Here is a 14410-nt window from a genome sequence, read left to right on the forward strand (position 1 = left end):
CATCAAGCCGCAGGGGCAGACTCGTTCCACGTATGCTTTACCCTCGAATCTGCCCTGCAATAAGGCAGGTGGCAGCACGTTGAATCTAGCGAGGGTAAATAACCGCCTATATTTGGGTATTTGTAATTTTGAGAAATAATTTGCTGGGGTAAATCCTCTCCTATTATCTTTTATTGCTGGGTGTTTATTCACATGAAAGTGGCATAAGCAATGTTTGTCTGGAATAATTTTCTTACGTTCTGGAAGCATTGTTTTTTAAAAGAAATACATTTTCATAAGTCACCTGTATATTAAGGGAACTTGATACTTCACAGTATAAAGCAGTTAACATTGGTTTGCTTCAGGCTTGTTGGTTGACTAAAAGGTCAAAATGGTAGACGGCTTCTGGACAGTGCTATCGCACTTTAAACTAAAGCAGTAAAGACAACCGTAACATTTTTCAAAATGCCCTTGCTTTAGATAAGAACAATCTGCCTGCAAACAACAAGTAGGAACAAAACTGTACGGTTTTGCACTTCCATGCCAAAACTTAGATAATATTCAATCCCTGGAGGATCCAGCGAATGGTTACTAACATTGTTTGGCTTGACTGCTTGTTTTCCAATGAAGATTTTTACTGCTTTGTTATTGGCAACATTTTTTTTTCTGCAGTAATGCCAAGGATTCCCAGTTGCTTCTATACGGGAACACATTGCTAATGCAATTATTAAAGAGCTAAACTAACTTGGTCTAAAAGAAGCCAACTCTCCAAACATGCACTCTAGTTTTCCAGTTTTTATAATGGTGCTATAAAATGCAAATTTAAAAATTCCAAGTTCATCTCCGCTTGAAGAAAGGCTGTTCCAAATTCAAAACCAAAGCCCCAAAGAAAAACATATCCTAAGCAGGATTGACTGTCCTAAACAGTCAATCTTTTTTGGAAACAGCTTTACTTACAAATCTTTAAAAGTTGCCAGAAAGGTTCAGATAATTGTTCTGAGTGCAAGAAAAGAAGAGTGGTTTTTTAAAAAAATGTTGACTTGATAACAATCACACCACTACTATTTCTAGGCTGGTTAAAATTTCCGCTATTAAAATAAATGTATACAATCTTTTCTTCTTTGGAAGTCATACTTTGCATTTGCAAAACACGGCCCAGCCAACGTTCAAAGGAACAACAAAGGGAATTCAAGGATGGGGGAAAGGGAACAACTTCTGTAACAAGCCTTACGATTTCAGAAAGGAGGGTTCAGGGATGCAAAACTCTTGCAAAATCTAAAGAGAAAGGAGAAGTTGCCTCTCTGCCCTGTTTTCCTCAAGGAAGAGCGTATGACATGCAATGGAATTGGTGATGCATGTAACATTTAATTTCTAACGGACATGGTACAGACTAGAGACAGAATAATGTGGAACTGTATCTTTATATACCAGCATGAGTTTGACCAAACTGCGGGAGGCAGTGGAAGACAGAAGTGCCTGGCATGCTCTGGTCCAGGGGGTCAAGAAGAGTCAGACACGACTAAACAATAACAACATATCTTTAATGACCACTTCATGCGTCTCATAAAATGAGCTCTGGCCTACAGTAAACGTGACAGCCTTTTCAAAAGACACCAGATTCCATGCTAGTTTTCAAAATGCCCTGCATCCTTCTTTGAAAACTGCATTTAGCGTGCTAGCAACTTCTCAGTTCTCAACAGACTTTCAATGCCCCCTCCCCAACAAAGGCCAACTCAGAGGCTTCACAAAGTTGCACAGAAACCAACTACTGTGGATAGTCTAAAAGGGGCACTTCATTTTTCCTGGACCAGCTTCTGGTAGTTTGCAAACACGAGGGTTGGTCGAAGCTCTCATACTTATTTTTTTATTTGCAGGACAACTATTCTGAAAGAGCCAAGCCACCAACATTAGTCAATTGGGTCAGACGTCACCACCAACGTTTATGTTCATTTTCCTACGAAGGATGTGTACACACTTCCTTTTACTCTGGTTTTGAAGAGCAGTCTACACAAGTGGAACCGAAATACTGTTTCAATGCATACTCCTCCAAACCAGTTTCAATCCAAGTTGAAAGAAAAAACAGTCTAGGTCTGAAGAGGACATGTTCTCTCAAGTGTGATCCTGTAACAATACCCAGATCTGCTCTCTCACAGTGTGTGCCTTTCCAAGCAGGAGGCAAAAAAATATCTAACCCGGGCAGTGCTGGAAGTTGTTTCTTACAACCTACGCTGGCGATCAGTGAGGCAACTGCCAGCCACTTTTCTGCAAAGCAAGGCAAGGGCCTAATCTTTCGCTCGCCGGATTGTGTTGGACTCCAATTCCCATCAGTCCTGGCCAGTGGTTATGGATGATGGGAGTTGTAGTCCAACAAATATGTGAAAAGCAGCAGGTTTTAGCCACTCCAACCCTGCAGAAACACTCAAATAAACCTGTGAGACTATGCCTGATTCCTTTGGTCCGCTTGCTTGCCCTCCAGTTATACTTAAAACCCAACTTAACTTCCTTGCCGCCCATGACTCACAGCTGCTGGCTGTGCATTTCCGCACAGAAATTAAACCAATTACCAGGGAGCTCCAGGAAACTTAATCTCGAAAAGGATTGCACCCTGAGGCTCAGCTCTCACGCGAATCCTGCAACCCTCCAAGGAGACGCAAACCCCAAACATTTCTCCCACCCTAACAATGGGCGTGCAGGATTAGGGTTTACGTGGCAAAAAATTAAAAAGTGACGAGGGGAGAGGGGGAAGCCATGCAAACCAGTTGCTTCCATTGCCCCGGGACAACACACCCGCGCAAGGAAACGCTGCTTCCGATTTTGGGGCCAGTTCGTTTGCTAAACGCAAAACATGCCCCGTGCGCGCATGCATATACATACGTTTATGCAAAAAGACGCGCCTCTCCTTCCTTTTCTTCCTGGACTGGAAGTAACCCGGCGGCCCCCCAGGCAAGGCGGCGCGCGGCGCTCCTCGCTGCTTTAAGGCGCGCGCGCCCGGCCAAAGCCGGAGCTGCCGCCGCTCAGCTGCTGCGCATCAACCAAGGCAGCCATCCTGCGAAGGCGCGCGCGGGTGGGAGCAGAAGAAGCGCAAGCCGCGGGCCAGCCCCGCCCCCGCGACGTCATTTCGGGGAAAGGGGCGCTTCCTCCCAGGCAGCGTGTTTCCTTTCGGCGAAAGCGAAAGCGAATCTGAAGCTTTTCCCAGTTCCGCCGCCGCTTCTCCGCCTGGGAGCTGGGTGCATAGCTGTCAGCCCCAGCAAGCACTGGTTGGGGGTGATGGGAGCTGTGGTGCAGGTACACCTGGAGGGCCAAACGATTCCCCACACCAGCTCTTCAGCAAAGGAGTAACTCTGGGGCTGACTGCCCCAAGCATGACTTTCCTGGAAGGAGAGCAGCTTCCTGATTGAGAAAATTGATTTTAGAAGGAATTGATTTTTAAATACATTGTAATTAATAGATTGTGATTTTATGTAAAATAAAACCTAAAAAAAAACCCTTACAGATTTGAAAATAAGGGACCAGCAGCCTCGAAAATAAGGGTTGTTGTTGCTGTTTAGTCGTTTAGTCATGTCCGACTCTTCGTGACCCCCTGGACCAAAGCACACCAGGCACTCCTGTCTTCCACTGCCTCCCGCAGTTTGGTCAGACTCATGTTTGTAGCTTCGAGAACACTGTCCAGCCATCTCGTCCTCTGTCGTCCCCTTCTCCTTGTGCCCTCCATCTTTCCCAACATCAGGGTCTTTTCCAGGGAGTCTTCTCTTCTCATGAGGTGGCCAAAGTATTGGAGCCTCAGCTTCACGATCTGTCCTTCCAGTGAGCACTCAGGGCTGATTTCCTTCAGAATGGATAGGTTTGATCTTCTTTCAGTCCATGGGACTCTCAAGAGTCTCCTCCAGCACCAGAATTCAAAAGCATCCATTCTTCAGTGATCAGCCTTCTTTATGGTCCAGCTCTCACTTCCATACATCACTACTGGGACACCATAGCTTTTACTATACAGACCTTTGTCGGCAAGGTGATGTCTCTACTTTTTAAGATGCTGTCTAGGTTTGCCATCGCCTTTCTCCCAAGGAGCAGGTGTCTTTTAATTTTTTGACTGCTGTCACCATCTGCAGTGATCATGGAGCCCAAGAAAGTAAAATCTCTCACTGCCTCAATTTCTTCCCCTTCTATTTGCCATGAGGTGATGGGACCAGTGGCCATGATCTTCGTTTTTTTGATGTTGAGCTTCAGACCATATTTTGTGCTCTCCTCTTTCACCCTTAATAAAAGGTTCTTTAATTCCTCCTCACTTTCTGCCATCAAGGTTGTGTCATCTGCATATCTGAGGTTGTTGATATTTCTTCCGGCAATCTTAATTCTGGCTAGGGATTCATCCAGCCCAGCCTTTCACATGATGAATTCTGCATATAAGTTAAATAAGCAGGGGGACAATATAAGGTGGTCAGGCACTCCCATTTCTTTAAGAACTTGCCATAGTTTGCTGTGGTCGACACAGTCAAAGGCTTTTGCATAGTCAATGAAGCAGAAGTAGATGTCTTTCTGGAACTCTCTTGCTTTCTCAATAATCCAGCACATGTTTGCAATTTGGTCTCTGGTTACTCTGCCTCTTCTAAATCCAGCTTGCACTTCTGGGAGTTCTTGGTCCACATACTGCTTGAGCCGAAAATAAGGGATCAGCAGCCAAAATAAGAGATTTTGCTTAGCTTATACAGAAATCAGGCACTGATGGAGCCATGCTGCTTTGGCTGCGACTGACTGTGTTTTGCAGGGGGTTGGACTAGATGATCCTAAGGGTCTACAACTCCCACCAAAGAAGAGGGGCAGACAAAACTGATGAACGACGTCAAGATGGCAAAGCTTACAGGCAGAATTAGAAACCAGGAAGAGGACCTCTTTAATAAAGAATGGGGAAAGTTTATAATTTAGTTGAAAAGCTATTGCAAAGTGTTACATACATTGGTAGGATTGACAGAAAACTTGTCGTAAAAATTTGAACGATGGATGGACAAATGATTTATTAAAATAGAGTTATGAAAGGGATGCAGAGGGGGAAATCATACATTAAGATGCTGCACTGGTTGGAGGGGATGCTAAGCAGCACGTCAGGGCTGCCGTCATCCTGGCGCGAGGAGTTCCATCGGCCCTTCTCCGCCCGAGAGAGAGGGAGGGAGACTCTCGCCCATGCCGCCTGCGAGCCCAGCATGAGGCGGTTGCGGCATGGCGGCTGCTGCTGAAGCGCCGCCCTTCTGCGTCCCTCCCCATCCCCTCCTCTTCCTTCTCCCTCAGGCCGCCTCCTCAGCCGCCGCCACTGCCGCCTCTGACTTCCCCTGGCAGCGCGTCGGAAGTCTCGCAAGAGAGGGGCTGCCTGCCCACCCGCCACCACCCGTCTCCTCACAACACGCCCCTAAGGGGGTAAACGGAGAGATGGAGACGCGGCAGCCTGTGCGTGCGCTCTCTTGCGGCGGAGGACCCTGAGCCGCTGCTTCCCTCCTGAGCATGAAACCCGAGAAATTTAAGGGACATCATCAGTAAGGGACAGCAGCGGGACACGGCGCTGGGATAAGGGAGTTTCCCACCAAATAAGGGACAGTTGACAGCTATGGCTGGGTGTAAAAAGTCGGTTTCTAGTCTGACCTTCCACCCTGTCTTTTGCCCGTTTCTCTCGTCCAGGGTTCCCTGTCTCAGAAGCAAATTGCATTACTGTATAGGACACGAGAGATTTTTCACCTTTGGGAGAAACTGGGGAAGCGACTTGAAATCTACAGCATGATGTTCTTTGAAGGAGAACTATCTGAAAGTGATTCACAGGTGGTCTCTAACTCCGAGTGGGCTTGCTAAGATTTCCAAGGCAAAATCAGACAGGTGCTGGAAGTGTAAAGAGCTGGAGGGAATGTTCTTTCATACGTGATGGACATGTAAAGGAGGATTGGGAAATTATTTATAATGAATTGGAAAAAAGGTTTAAAATTACTTTGCCAAAAAAGCAAAACCCCAGAGTCCTTTCTGTTGGGGATAACCCAGACTGAAATCCCCAGGTGTCAGAAAAGATTATTTATATATGCAACAACTGCGGTCCCTCCTTTGTTAGCCCCCAAATGGAAAAAGAGTGAGGTCCCAATGAAAGAAGATTGGCAACTTAAGTTTGCAGAATATGCACAACCTGCAGACTTAACATATAGAATAAGAGAACCAGAAGAACAATACGTTTAAAGAAGATTGGGAAATGTTTATTGAGTATAAGGAAAATAACTACAGCTGAAAACGCTGGCAGCATTATGATAAATTCAACAGTGTAAATATGGTAATCTGTGACGGATGTAATAATGAAAAAGTTGTTGTAAAATATGCAGAGATATAAGATATGCAAAATGAACCATGGAAAGGAAAGAAGGGAAGTCACTGATATTTTAAGTATGTACAATGTTTATTTGAAATTGTAAAACAAATTTTAATAAACACACACACACACACACACACACTTGTAAATTGCATTATAAGGTTTATATAATTAGGGCAAACATCATAAGGCAGCCTACAAAATCCATGCAGAAGCCATTTAAGGCAAAAATTAGCCCCCTTTAAAATAGGGAGCGGACAGTGAAGGCACAGGGGATAAAAATGGATGAAATGTGGATCTAATTAAAAGCTGATATGAGTTTTTAAAAAAATATCAGAGTGATGGAAGAGCGCCTCTGGCCCTCGATATCAATTAGGCCCAACATGGGTCCCCCCATTTGACTGTTATTGACTAAACCATGCCTACCTGCCCTACACAGGTATTTAACTTTTTATTAAAATCAGAAACCTAAAGTGATCGTCACTGGCAAGATGCCCCACTGCTGAGGGGGTGTGCTTTCCCTTTTCTCCTTTTGCAGGAAACAGTTTGGATCCAAACTGCTTTCTGCAAACAGAGCTTTCTTTGCTGAGGCAAAACAGGATGTCCTCAGGTTGGCTCTCTAAACAGACTTCAAAGGGGCTTTCTGGGATCTCCAATGAATTTAGCAGTTACAGCAAATCCCTTTGCAAAGCACCAATGAGCTCGTTTTAAAGGCTCTTGCTGTAACCACTGATAGGTTCAGTGACCCCTTTTGAACTCTTGACACCTTTTAATCATAGCTGTCAACTTTTCCCTTTTCTTGCGAGGAATCCTATTCGGAATAAGGGAATTTCCCCTAAAAAAAGGGAAACATTAACAGCTATGCTTTTAATTACTTGATGTCATTACAGTATTAGGAAAGGTGAGTGATCCCTATAAAGTTGGTCTATGGGGAAATTAAGTTTTCAACCCATCGTCTGGGTTTGGTTGCCCAACCACATCCTGGGGAGCATATTCCATAAGTATAGGACCACCACTTAAGCAGACCTCGTCTTTGGTTTCCATAAGCCTAACCGCTGTTACTGATGGGTCAGAGAGCTGTCTGCTTCTGAGAAAGCATGTATAGGATTAAGCTGTCAGTTGAATTTAAGTCCCACTGATTTCAGTAGAAACTAAATGCAAGTAACTGGATCAAATCCAATCACTATTGTAACACCTCATATTTCTGTCCAAACTACTCAAAGATCGACATCTGCAAACTTTGGTATGTTGGAGCCTCAATCTGAAAATCCATTTTAAAATTGTAATTACTTGTAAGTTTTCAGGAGATGATATATGCTATTAATGTTTAATTAAAAAAAAAAGTTTTTTGTCTATGTTTTTAGCTGTTCCTATTTTATCTATAAGCTGCCTTGTATCTCTGTCGGGGGGGAAAGGTGGGATATAAATAAATATAAAATAATAGTAATAATTTATGCTCCATATGGCTTCATGCAAAATATCTTTCATGCCTCACACTGGAAATGCAAATTAGAAACATGTTTAGATATCTATGCACTGGACTGCCCCAAATCCTATCACACATTAATTATTGTTATTTTAGCACTGCTGAATTCAACAAACACCATCAAGCATCCATGATGGTTCAATGCTGGCTTTGATTTAAAAAAACCCAAACCTGTTAACATATTTGCAAAGCGAAGCAACACCTACTATGGTTTCAAATTGGATGGTGGACCCATATGTTGAGATTCCAGAATTTGGACCAGATGACCCCCCGTGTCCTTTCCAGCTCAGCAATTCTGTGATTCTATGACCAAAACGGATGACAACAGAAATATCCAGCTTGTATCTTTTTGCTGAGATGGAGTAATAGCCTTGGCATTTGGGAGGCTGAAAATAAAAACGTGTGCTTGAAGAGTATTTCAAACACCACCGTAGTGAGAGAAAACCACAACACGGTTTTATTTTGAGAATATACTGATTATGCAATGGATTTACATGATTGGTGTGAGCACAGATAAAATGTTCTTTGTCGCATGAGAAATTCTGGGCATGTACTCAAAGGTGGAGAAGTCCCACGCATGGGCTCTATTCCAAACAGATATGAAGGTCTGGTCCTATTTCTGATCAGTAAAGGGAAAAGGTCGTTCTCTGCATTCAAGTCTTTGTCTCCTTTCTCTTGCTTGCAAATATAAGTCTTTGCAGGATGGGAACCTCTGAGGAAATGTAGGGAAATCGAACTTGAAGCATAAGTTCTTCAAGTCGCATATCCATTCGCACTATCAGAGCATGTCCGACTTAACTGTTCTGATCCCTGCTCTTCTTTTAATCATATTGCACATACTTATTAAATTGCACTGCCTTGTTTTTAGCAGGCATATAAAGCAGCACAGTGAGTGCCTATATTTAACAACGTATTAACCACTAGGCATTTGAACACGCCCTTCCATTGCTGAATTCCTTGGTTTATGATGCAGTGACGTTCTGCATAAATGCATTTATATAGTCCACACCTAGATGGTGTTTCTACCCAAATGCTGTATGCCGTGAAATGCCGGAGTGACTTTTCATGCTGTTTCACAGTGTCACACAAGTGTTTCCAGTAACTGGTCTCAGTATTCCCCAAAGGAAGAACTGACCCTAGCAGAGCCACCATTGGGATAGATAGATAGATGATAGATAGATAGATAGATAGATAGATAGATAGATAGATAGATAGAGATAGATAGATAGATAGATAGATAGATAGATAGATGATAGATAGATAGATAAATAGATAGATTAGATAGATGATAGATAGATAGATAGATAGATAGATAGATAGATAGATAGATGATAGATAAATAGATAGATTAGATAGATAGATAGATGATAGATAGATAGATAGATAGATAGATGATAGATAGATAGATAGATAGATGATAGATAGATGATAGATATAGATAGATAGATGATAGATAGATAGATGATGATGATAGATAGATAGATAGATGATTGATAGATAGATGATAGATAGATGATAGATAGATAGATGATGATAGATAGATGATAGATAGATAGATGATAGATAGATAGATAGATAGATAGATGATAGATAGATAGATGATGATGATAGATAGATAGATAGATAGATAGATAGATGATAGATAGATGATAGATAGATGATAGATAGATGATAGATAGATGATAGATAGATGATAGATAGAAACTTTACTCGCATTAGCCACTAACCATAGCAATAAGATAAAATATACTTGGGATGGAGCTAAATAGCTAGCTATACTAAATACAGTGGTACCTCTGGATACGAACAGGATCCGTTCCGGAGCCCCGTTTGCATCCTGAAGTAAACGTAACATGTGACTGCGCGTCTGCGTGTGTGTGGGTTGCGTTTGGCCGCTTCTGCGCATGCGCGTGACATCATTTTGAGTGTCTGCGCATGCGCGAGCAGCAAAACCCGGAAGTAACAGAGCGCCGCGGAGCGCAACCCAAAAATACTTAACTTGAAGCTACTTCAACCCGAGGTATGACTGTACATTCCAGAGGTTTACATCAATGCAAATGATGGATGTGATTCCTGATCCTTTAGCCACAGATAAAATATGTGAACCAATAGGCTTTCTGATGGTTTTTGTGGGTTTTTTTAAGCTGAGGAATGTTAGAAAGTTGATCAAATAATATATCTTTTTCTAATTGCCCCTGCTAATTGCCTCTGCAAATGTTTTGCAGCAGAAGCAAAGAGAGAAACCTTGTTGATACCCTCCGAAAGACAAGCCAGCACCTTCTTAGCTTCTCACCACTGTATCAAACCCTTTCAGCAAAGGTTTCTCATCTAGAGGAAATGCCGTATCCTTGATTTCACTTGGCCCATAGGAAATCACTGTATATTCAAATGAAGGATGCATTACTTCTGGCCACAGTACAGGATCAGATGTGCTGTTGATGGGTGTAGTATTTTAGGGTTCCTTCTCTTCTTCTCTTTCAGTAGACCTCTCGCTGGCTCAATCCACAGAGCATGAGACTCTTAATCTCAGGTCCATGGGTTCAAACCCCACATTGGGGAACAAGTTTCCTGCATCTCAGGGGTTTGAACTAGAACGACCCTCGTGGTGCTTTCCAACTCTATGATTCTACATTAATGGAAACTGGATCATCAACAACTGAAGAATGCTGAAGGAATCCTACTACTACTTGCTGAATAATCCAGGGAATCTCCCCATCCTTCTGTGACTAGCTCCATACTGGGATCACTAGGCCTGTGCTGTATTGGTTTATTCGAATAAAGAGTTATCTTCACGGACACCGTGTTTGTTAATCCTGACCTACACCAGTATCCAGCTACGGACACCCTATAAGAAAGAATGAAGCACATCTACAGTGGTACCTCGGGTTAAGAACTTAATTTGTTCTGGAGGTCCGTTCTTAACCTGAAAATTTTCTTAACCTGAGGTATCACTTTAGCTAATGGGGCCTCCCACTGCTGCCATGCCGCTGCCGTGTGATTTCTGTTCTCATCCTGAGGTAAAGTTCTTAACCTGAGGTACCACTTTAGCTAATGGGGCCTCCTGCTGCCGCTGCGCTGCGATTTCTCTTCTTATCCTGAAGCAAAGTTCTTAACCCGAGGTACTATTTCTGGGTTAGAGGAGTCTGTAACCTGAAGGTCTGTAACCTGAAGCGTCTGTAACCCGAGGTACCACTGAATATCATTCTGCTTGATTCCAGGGCACGGAGGAGCTGCCGGTGAGAAGGTGTCCCCTTGGCTTTGAACGTGCCCAAATGATGTTGTTTTGGGAACAGAGGGGAGAATTGCACTGAGACATAACAGCAGATGTGGTTATCTGGCTTGGAGTGGGAGTGAACCAAACAGGATGAGTCAGTATTGTTGCAATGTGGCTTACTTTATTGGGGTAAAGTTTGCCCTTTTACGCTGCAGTATTGTTGCTGTGGGAAAGGAACAGCCGGAACAGAACCAAAACGGCAATAGCTACTGTTCATGAGATGAAAGGCAAACGTGAACAGCAACAAGCTGTTCCTCAAACCTATGGAGAAGAAAATTAGAAACAGCAACACCCCCTTTCCGTTTGAAGCACCTAGATTCAGATATAAAATGCACGTTAGGAGTTAGAATCTGAATCTAGGACTGAGTGCATCAATCGGCTAAAAGTTTTATATGATTAACCACAGAAGGTTTTTAATCACTGCAAACAAATTGCAGCCATGCTGGCTAAAATGTAAGGATTAGTAATTACAGTGGTATCTCGAGTTAAGAACTTAATTCGTTCTGGAGGTCGTTCTTAACCTAAAACTGTTCTTAACCTGAGGTAACACTTTAGCTAATGGGGCTTTCCGCTGCCGCCGCGTGATTTCTGTTCTCATCCTGAAGCAAAGTTCTTAATCTGAGGTACTACTTCTGGATTAGTGGAGTCTGTAACCTGAAGTGTCTGCAACCCGAGGTACCGCTGTAATTATTTTAAAAATTATTTTTATAATTTTTTTTTAAATTCCCTTGCCTTCTAACAAAAGATTGTTCTACACTACCTTTTGTGTCAGCTGGGATATTGCTGGGGGCAGGGGGTGGGGTAGGACACCATAGTCTCTGAGGCCCAGAACAGTGCTACAGCCACCTTGAACCACCAGCTACTTCCTGAGTGGCCCGCAAACACCATTTCAAGGAATGCCGTTTTATATCGCCTGTATGGCTTGGAGTCTTCTCAGAGTTTGTGGCCATAACTCAGTGGCAGAACACCTGCTTGGCATGCAGAACGTCCCAGGTTTATTCCCTGGCATTTCCTGGTAGGGCTAGGAGATCCTGGAAAGCTGCTGTCAGTCAGTGTGGGCAGTACGGAGGCAGAGGGGTCTGTGGTCTGACTCCACAGAATGTATTCGCCGACGTCCTTATATCTGCAGCAGAGCAGAGCCCTGCCTCATTGCGGTTAATATTCTGTAAAACTGAATGGTTAATGTGTACCAATCTGTTGGCGAAACTGGATGGGGGAAGGGAGTTCTAAAGCCAGCTCACCTGCCCTCTGTGCAAATCAAAGGGTCCCAACTTAACAGGGCTGGCCCTGAAAGGATGCAGATAGGCTTATTGCCAAGCGCGGCAGAGGAATCCACTGTGGCCGCGTGACCTCGCAGAAACAGAAACTTACACGCACTTCGAATAAAGCAGCTGCTAAAGGAAATGAAACCTAGCTTTATTTACGTTGATAGGTCTAATCCGTAAACGAAAGGAAAGGTATCTTAAGTATTTGTAATAGTTTCTCCTGCCACCGAAAGCAACCCTTCAAGCTCTTGTTTACATTTGTGCTTGACATAATTTATTGTAATGCCTGGACTTTTTGCCTTTATAGAATCATAGAATGGCAAGATGGAAGGGCCCCAAAGGTCATCTACGACCCCCCTGAAATGTCACAAGCCTGCTCACAGCCTTCATTTTTAAACACATTGTTCCTTCCTTCCTCTCTCCTTTTCTTTCTTTCTTTCTTTCTTTCTTTCTTTCTTTCTTTCTTTCTTTCTTTCTTTCTTTCCTGATGATATACATATCCTCCTACCCAAGCTACCTATTTCACACAAAATGAAAAAAAAAAAAGGTTAGGCTTAAAGGTCTTAGTCAGAGAGGCTTCTCCAGGTTCCCCCACCAAACAAAACAAAGAGGGCCTTTTTGGTGGTGGCACCCTCTCCTTGTAACTAATGCCCTCCTCACAGAAACAAGCTTGACACTTGCCTGTCCCTATAACATCCATACAGAGGGTTTCTTAAGGAGTGGTTTTACCACTGCCTCCTTCAAGCAAGCAGGGACCACCCCTTCTCGTAAAGAAGTATGAACCACCTCCCTGGTCCAGCCAGCTGTCCTCTCCCTGCTGGTTTTTATCAGCCAAGAGGGGCAAGGGTCTAGGGCAGGGGTGGCCAACTCCTAAGAGACTGCGATCTACTCACAGAGAGTTAAAAACTGGCAGTGATCTATCCCCTTTTGGGGGGTTAGGTCAAAGCTGTTGAGTTTTTTCAGGGAGGAGGTAAAATGTTGAGCTTTTTTTAGGGGAGCCACAGTTGTTCAGCTTCTTTGGGGGGAGCCTATGATCAGTGATCTACCACAGACGTCACGATCTACCTGTTGGACATGCCTGCTCTAGAGCACACGTGGTGGCCCTAACCGATCTGAGCACCTTGTCCACATCCTCAAGCCTCATCAACAGAAACTCATCCAACACAGCAGGACTAGGCTGTGCTCTGGACACCCCATGAGATTCATGCGCAATTGCGGGGGATTCAAGATCGCGGTGGATGCAAGCGATTTTATCCTCAAAATACCTTCTTTGCTGCCTTCACTGCCACCAGGTAGGCTCAATGATGACGCCTCACCAGTGTTTGGTGGCATTCAGTTGGATCTTTCCTCCATTTGCATTCGAGCCGTCTCTCAGCTTGTTCTTGCTCTAAGCCAGGGGTAGGCAAACTAAGGCCCGGGGGCCGGATGCGGCCCAATCCCCTTCTCAATCCGGCCCATGGATGGTCCGGGAATCAGCGTGTTTTTACATGAGTAGAATGTGTCCTTTTACAGTGGTACCTTGGGTTAAGTACTTAATTCGTTTGGAGGTCTGTTCTTAACCTGAAACTGTTCTTAACCTGAAGCATCACTTTAGCTAAGGGGGCCTCCTGCTGCTGCTGTGCTGCCGGAGCACGATTTATGTTCTCATCCTGAAGCAAAGTTCTTAACCCGAGGTACTATTTCTGGGTTAGCCGAGTCTGTAACCAGAAGCGTATGTAACCTGAAGCGTATGTAACCCGAGGTACCACTGTATTTAAAATGCATCTCTGGGTTATTTGTGGGGCACAGGAATTCATTCATATTTTTTTTCAAAATACAGTCCTGCCCCCCACATGGTCTGAGGGACGGTGGACCGGCCCACGGCTGAAAAAGGTTGTGACCCTTGCTCTAAGCTCTGGATTATATCAGGGGGCCAAATAATTGGGAGAGAGTGCTCAGGGGCGATCATGTCAACAACCCACCCAGATGGACAGGGTATTATTAAGACGTTCCAGAAACCTTTGACAGGTGCACCAATTAATTTATTCCCAAAGAACAGAGGGGTTTAAAGGCTGGATGTTTTGCTGTTTGCATAA

The 14410-nt window shown here is 43.9% G+C and overlaps 1 protein-coding gene and 1 long non-coding RNA gene across 2 annotated transcripts in view; one reads left to right on the forward strand and one right to left on the reverse strand.

Annotated features, from left to right (window-relative positions):
- Positions 1-3057, reverse strand: part of TRANK1 (tetratricopeptide repeat and ankyrin repeat containing 1) — a 53507-nt gene extending 50450 nt beyond the window's left edge. The window contains exon 1 of the mRNA XM_028750109.2: positions 2854-3057. The gene's annotated coding sequence lies outside the window, so the exon portion shown is untranslated. The remainder of the gene's footprint in view (positions 1-2853) is intronic.
- Positions 3058-9733: 6676 nt separating this feature from the next.
- Positions 9734-10592, forward strand: LOC114607208 (uncharacterized). The gene is made up of 2 exons (XR_003709105.2): positions 9734-9816; positions 10278-10592. It is a non-coding gene; the product is annotated as an uncharacterized LOC114607208 (long non-coding RNA).
- The last annotated feature ends 3818 nt before the right edge of the window (positions 10593-14410 follow it).

Source organism: Podarcis muralis, chromosome 12, assembly GCF_964188315.1.
Source record: "Podarcis muralis chromosome 12, rPodMur119.hap1.1, whole genome shotgun sequence".
NCBI lineage: Eukaryota > Metazoa > Chordata > Lepidosauria > Squamata > Lacertidae > Podarcis > Podarcis muralis.